Below are 7,295 nucleotides of genomic sequence, written 5' to 3'. Positions count from 1 at the left end.
AAAAAAAAAAAAAAGAATTGCTTGCCTGTGGGGCGTTCTAGACCTTCATGCCAAGTGGCTTGAGCTTCTGTTTACTGTGAGCTTATCAGGCTCACAGTTCCTGAATTGTCTGTTCACAGTTAAAACCAGGCATGACAGCCTCAAGAGATGCCCAATGGATTCCTTGAGTTACAGACATGTTTCTCCCTTTCCCTGTTAGGTCAAAGTAACTCTACATCTCTGTAGAAGGAAAAAGGCCAATTACTCCCGACTATAATATAACTTTTTTCTTTGTCGGCTGATCTTCTGTCATGAGAAAGCCAAAGTGGCCAAGTAGTAGCCAGAGTTTTAAATTCAGTAGAACAGTTATTGTCCCCCGATGGACAATAAATAAAAGGTCTCTCCACATACCCTACCCTCCCATCACAGGCCACGACCTCTAGATGCACCTAACCTAAAGTTGCAGAGATGAGAAGTACAGAGTCCTTCAGAAGGTCACTGAAAATGATGGACAAAGGGCCACTCTTAACTACTTTTCCTTGGCTCATCGACCTATGTATTCTATCTAATGGGAAAACGACTCCATATAGTGGCAATTTGTATATATCACATCTGAAGGTCAGTACCCCAGCCCTACAGAGCTATCTTCACACTTAGCTGCATCTTGTAAAGGCCATTCCAATGTTCTGTTAGTCTAGAACTTTGGGTGATGTGACATATTCTGATATATAGATCCTATAGTTACATGTCTAGCAATACTCCTCCAGTACCACAAAGAACACCTCTCGGTCCAAGCTGATATTGTATGGGATCTTGTGTCAGTAAGTCAAAGGCTTACTGATTTTGGCAGGATGAGTCAGTGTTCTTTCCAGAGTAGAAGGGGTCTAATATTACCAAATCACCACCAGGTAGCTGGTTGAATGGATCTTTGAGAATGAGAATAGGTTATCATTAGTATAATCAGGTAGTAACTTCTATTGCATTGCTGTTTCAGATACAATTTCATTTCTGGAGTGAATGAACACACCTCCAGGAACTTCTATTAAGCTATTGGCTTGGAGAATGCTCCCCCATCCCCCACTTATACCTGTTAATTAAGATCATCAGACATAGTCTCATAGTAGTAGTCTTCAACGACCTCTCCCAGGGCTATATCAACCCTCAGGCTTTCTGTCATGATCTAGTCTGGAAACACCTTGGTTGCCTTTCTGTAGGACATTAAGCTGATGCATGCATTGATTATATTATGCTGCTTGGAGCTGGTGCACAGGAAGTAGCAACTACCCTAGTTATCTTGGTAAGACACTTGCATACTAGAGCATAGGAAACAAATTCCACAAAATTTCAGGGGTCTACCAACTGGGTGAGATTCGAGGAGTCCAGTGCTCTGGGACATCTCAAGGCATCCCTTCCAGCATGAAGGACAGATTTCTGTATCTGTCCCCTTTATCACCAAGAAAGAAGCACAATACTGAGTGAGCCTCTTTGGATTTGGCAGGCAGCATATATCTCATTTGGCCATGCTGTTCTACCATATTTACCGAGTGACCTGAAAGCTCCCAGGTTTCAGTAGGGCCCAGAACAAGTGAAAACTCTACAGGAAGTCCAGGCTGTGATGCTGCTCCACCGTTTGGGCAACATGACCCAGAAGATCCAATGGTGCTCAAAGTGTCTGCGGAACGTAGGGATGCTATGTGGAGACTTTGGCAAGCCCCCATAGATGACTCATCCTCAGATACTTAGGATTTACGGGCAAAGTTATGTCATCCTCTACAGATAACTATTCTTTTGAGAATGGCTTGCTCTGGGCACTAGTGGCAACCAAACCTTTGACTATGGGTCACCAAGTTACCGTGTGACCCATCATAAGCCAAGTGTTGTCTCACTCATCCAATCATAAAGTTAGACATGCACAGAACACTTCATTTTCAGGTGGAAGTGGTATATATGAGATCAGGCCCAGATAAATCCAGAGGACCCATGTAAATGTCATGAGCAAGAGCCCCAGGTGCCTATGCTCACTCTGCTCACTTCATTGCTCCTTTTCTCAGTCTGCATTATGGCAGACAACATTTCCAAAGAAGGCCACAATAATATGTCTTGTTGCACATACTCTTCTAGAACCTTGACACCACTCCTTCACGAAGTGGAGTCTATGTACCCTCCCCTTGAACATATGCCTTAACCAATAGAATTAAGGCAGAAGTGATGTTATGTAACTCCCACCACTCTTGGGATACTCACTCTTGGAACCTAGCCACCATACTATGAGCAAGCCCAGGCAACCTGTGGAGGTGCCTACATGGAGAGGTACAGAGGCCTAGTCCACAGTCCTGACTACACCTTAGCCAACAACCAGCACCAACTGGCTAACTGTGTGAATGAACCAAATTGAAAGTCCATCCTGCAGACCCAGTTTTTTTTATATAAATATTTTTTGATGTTTACTTATTTCTGAGAGAGAGAGAGAGAGAGAGAGAGAGAGAGAGAGAGAGAGAGAAAGCAGGGGAGAAGGAGACACAGAATCTGAAGTAGGATCCAGGCCCTGAGCTGTCAGCACAGAGCCCGACACAGGGCTTGAACCTGCGAACCGTGAGATCATGACCAGAGCTGAAGTTGGAATTTAACCGACTGAACCACCCAGGCGCTCCCCAGTTAGGTTTGAAAAACTGACTATTCAGTTTTCAGAGATGAGCCAGCTGTTCTGAAGGTTGATTCATGAGCAAAATAAGTTATTGTTGTCATTTTAAGCCACAAAGTTTTGGAGTAGTTAACTACATCACGATAAATAACTGATACATACATAACACCCATGTATGGCCCTGAAGGATCATGAAGAAGAGACATCCTCTTATTAGGCAGAACTCTAAGCAGTGCACCTGATCATTCATCCTGCCTAGAAAAACAGATGGCCAGGGAGACAGATCTCCAATGATTCATGGGTAATTGTCTGACTAATTGTTTGACTGGATGGTCAGAAACTGGAAAGGAGCATTAGAAAATCAGTGCCAAGGAGATTTGGGGAACAGGTATATGGACAGACCTTTCCAAATGAGCATAGGATATGAAGATATTTGTATTTTATGTGAATACTTACCAAAGAACAACCTCAGCAGAGAAGAATCTCAGTCATCATATGGGCAAGATGTCCTGTTCTAACATCAGTCAGCCTTCTTCTCCCATGACCCCGTCCCTGCTCAAAAAGCTTAAGGAAAAAAAAAAGAGGGGTGCTGGGTGGCTCATTCAGTTGAGTGTCCAACTCTTGATTTTGGCTCAAGTCATGATCTCATGGTTCGTGGCATCCAGTACCACATCAGTGTGGAGCCTGCTTGGGATTCTCTCTCTCTCTTTCTCTCTCTCTCTCTCTCTCTCTCTCTCTCTCTCTCTCTCTCTTCCCCTCTCCCTGCAGCTTTCTCTCAAAATAAATAAATAAGCTTGGTTTTTTTTTTTGAGTTTTTTTCTTTGTAATGTTTATTTATTTTTGACAGAGAGAGAGAGAGAGACAGAGCATGAACAGGGGAGGGGGAGAGAGAGAGGGAGACACAGAATCCGAAGCAGACTCCAGGTTCTGAGCTGTCAGCACAGAGCCCGACGTGGGGCTCGAACCCACAGACTGTGAGATCATGACCTGAGCCAAAATCAGACGCTCAACTGATTGAGCCACCCAGGCTCCCCTAAATAAGCTTTAAAAAAAAAAAAAACCTGAAGTGGCAGAAATGGAGGTTATGCATGGTCATGGAAACATAGACTTTTACAGCCCTACCTGCTAATACAATAGCAAAGATCAACAATTCACAATTCCAGTGTGGCCCCATTCCCCAGAGGGATCAGCCAGTCATATGATGTTAGATTGTTTTCATTGAATCACTTCCATATTGGAAGGGATAGCACATTGTTTGCACTGGAATAGACACTTTACTTTGTATATAGACTTGTCTGTCCTGTCCACAATGTTGCCAAAACCAACATCCAAGGACTCAACAGACTTTTGCACTATCATGGTGTTCCATAAGGCATTCTTCTGACCAAAGAACTTCCTATCAAATGACGCGAGGCAGTGGATCAATGCTCATGGAACTCTCTGGTTCCATGTTTGTCATCATCTGGCCTCATTGAATGGTGGGATGGCCTTGTGAAGATTCAGTTTCATTCTCAGCTAAATGGTAACATCTTGTTGGGCTAGAATAATGCTCGGGAGTTTTTGTACTGACCAGAGTGAGTGATCTTGACCTATTAGAGGGAATTTGGATCACTAGTACACAATGTGAGTAAGGAGGACTATGTATGGAATACAGTCATTTCCCTGTGATGCATCTTAGTTCTGTGTCCTACCGATAAAACTAAATGAAAAACGACTACAACTCCATAACTCAGTATTTAAATCACAAGGTATTAAAGGTGGAGTATGACTCAGCTAGAAGAAGTAATCCTTTGTAAAAAAAAAATTATATGTATATATAAATATAGATAGATGATAGATAGATAGATAGATAGATAGATAGATATGCCTTTATATCCTGTTTTTGAGAGAGGATTGGCGTGCTTTTTATTGTGGGAGGGACACTTTGCAACATGTTAGCCAGAAGCATGATTTTGCTGTTGTCTTTATTTGGAAGATAAATATGGTTACTAGAGATAGAAGAGTGTTGTACGTGCCAACCTGGCTAAACTGGAACTATGTTACCTGTAATTCCCTTCCCTTAAGTTTCAGGTTAAGGTTGGCCACAAAAACAAAAACAAAAGTATGCATGAAATTTGGAAGATGAGAGTGAAATCGTAGGCATTAGGGCCTAAAGATCAATATAGCGGGGCTCCAGGTGCTGCTTCAATGCTCTTACCTTGTCCCCCATCTGCTGGCCCCCGTCTGCTCTTACCTCGTCCTCCTCTGCATTTTCTCCTTCAGTTCCTCTGTGTCCTGGGCCAGGTACATGCCAAAGGGCACCAGCTTCTTCTGCAGATTATGTTTGGCATTAAGGTTGGAGGTTCTAAGAAACGGATGAGGGTTTCAATATGTCTTCCTGGGTTCCAGTGTATCCCCATTCTCTTCTGCTTCCCATTCGGTTTTCATTTCTCACTTCTATAGCCCTGTTGACCTGTGTGACACAAAGATTTCCATAGGCTTCTTCACTGGCTGTCCTTTGTGGTCCCTGGCTAATGACTCCTCTCTGTTCCTCTCACCATCCTGTTCCAGACTTCTACTGCTCCAACTAACCCTAAACTGACCCTGACACTGACCTTGAAAATTTCTGTTAAAAACAAGACAACGATACAAAATAGAGTGACTTATGCTAAGCCCACATCTTCAAACTAAGATTTAACTTAATTATAGTTTCAGTTCTCCTAGAAACGGAATCTTTATAAACCAGCCAATCGGGAACTGCCTGATCGGCACTAGTTAGGTAATCTGCCTGATAGACCCTGCCATCCCCTAAAGGAAACCTTGTAATAGCCAACCCACTTTTTTGCCTAATATAACTTCCTTGTTCCTGCTGCCTTCTGCCTATAAAAGTCCTTCATTTTGTACAGCTCCTCAGAGCTCCCTTCTATCTGCTATATTGGATGCTGCCCAGCTTGAATAGATTTTTTGCTCAAATAAACTCTTAAAAAATTTTAATACACTTCAATTTATTTTCAAATATTTTATTTTATTTTATTTTATTTTTTAAGTAACTATACGCCCAACATAGAGCTTGAACTATCAGCCCAAGACCAAGGGTTGCATGCTCCAGCAACTGAGCCAAATACTCTTATTTTTTAATATTAAAAAAATTTTTTTAATGTTTATTTTATTTTTGAGAGAGAGAGAGACAGAGTGTGAGCAGGGGAGGGGCAGAGAGAGAGGGAGACACAGAATCCAAAGCAGGTTCCAGGCTCTGAGCTGTCAGCACAGAGTCCAACGCGGGGCTTGAACTGTGAGATCATGACCTGAGCCGAAGTCAGACTCCCAACCGACTGAGCCACCCATGTGCCCCATATTTTTTAATATTTTAAACACACTTACATTTAAAAACGTTTTGTGAAATTCATATGTAACTGGATGTCCTATATTTTTATTTGCTAAATCTGGCAGTCTTAAATGAGGAATAACAGACAGTGATATCTGCTAGTATATATAGGATTTTATATATATATTTGGTCTTTCATTCTGCTTAAAAAAAGAAATGGCCAGGGGTACAGATCTGTAATGATTCATGGGCAGTAGCTAACTGGTAGAATTAGACAAATCATCAGTTTTGATCCTTAATGAAATAATAGATCCAGTTTATGATCCCAAGGAACATTCATATCATTAGGAGAAATGTTGATGAGAATCTTTATAGTGAACCCACTGAGCAATCTTAGGTTCTCTGAAATAAGGGTAACAGACAATGTGATGCAATAGAAAGTACACAAGGGTGTTCATGAGCCCCCATGGTCAACAACAACAACAACAACAACAAAAAACAGTCTAAGCAGGTCTTTAGAATAGATACCAGTTTTCAGGAAATACAGGGAATAATAGAAGCACAAGTTAGATGATATCAAGAAAAAGCAATCAACCAGGGTGCCTGGGTGGCTCAGTCAGTTGAGCGTCAGACTTGGGTTCAGATCATGATGTCACGGTTCATGGGTTGGAGTCATGCACTGGGCTCATTGCTGTCAGTGCAGAGCCCGCTTGGGATCCTCTGTACACAACCCCCACCCCCCACCGCCCCTCTGCCCTTCTCCTCGTGCTCTCTCTTTCAAAAATAAATAAAACATTTAAAAAATAATAAAAGAGAAAAGAAAAACCAATCAATCAAACATGTAATGTAAAACGTTCCACCATTAGGGGTGCCAGGGCGGCTCAGTTGGTTAAGTGGTCAACTTAGGCTCAGGTCATGATCTCACTGTTTGTAAGTTCGAGTCCCACTACAGGCTCTGTGCTGACAACTCAGAGCCTGGAACCTGCTTCGGATTCTGTGTCTTCCTCTCTCTCTCTGCCCCTTCCTTTCTTTCTCTCTCTCTCTCTCTCTCTCTCTCTCTCTCTCTCTCAAAAATAAACATTAAAAAAAAGTTCCATACTTAAAAAAAATAATAACCTAGTTTCTTCAACAAATCAAAGCACAACGAAGAAAGATGGGGCTTGTGTTAAATAAAAGAAACTCATGAGCCCACACAGCCACATGGGCCTTGCTTGCATTCTGAATCAAATACACCAGTTGTAAAACATCTTTGAATATTGAGTGGTATTGGATATGACATGACTGGTTGAAGAAATGATACCCATGATCCCTATGTATGATATCCTATTCCCCCCCCCTTCACTTACTACATTACACAAAGTAAGTTCAAGT

The sequence above is a fragment of the Herpailurus yagouaroundi genome, unplaced genomic scaffold (assembly GCF_014898765.1).
Source record: "Herpailurus yagouaroundi ecotype Mexico unplaced genomic scaffold, PumYag 29, whole genome shotgun sequence".
In the NCBI taxonomy this organism is placed as follows: domain Eukaryota; kingdom Metazoa; phylum Chordata; class Mammalia; order Carnivora; family Felidae; genus Herpailurus; species Herpailurus yagouaroundi.
The sequence above is the reverse complement of the archived record's forward strand: the minus strand, read 5'-3'. Positions refer to the sequence as shown.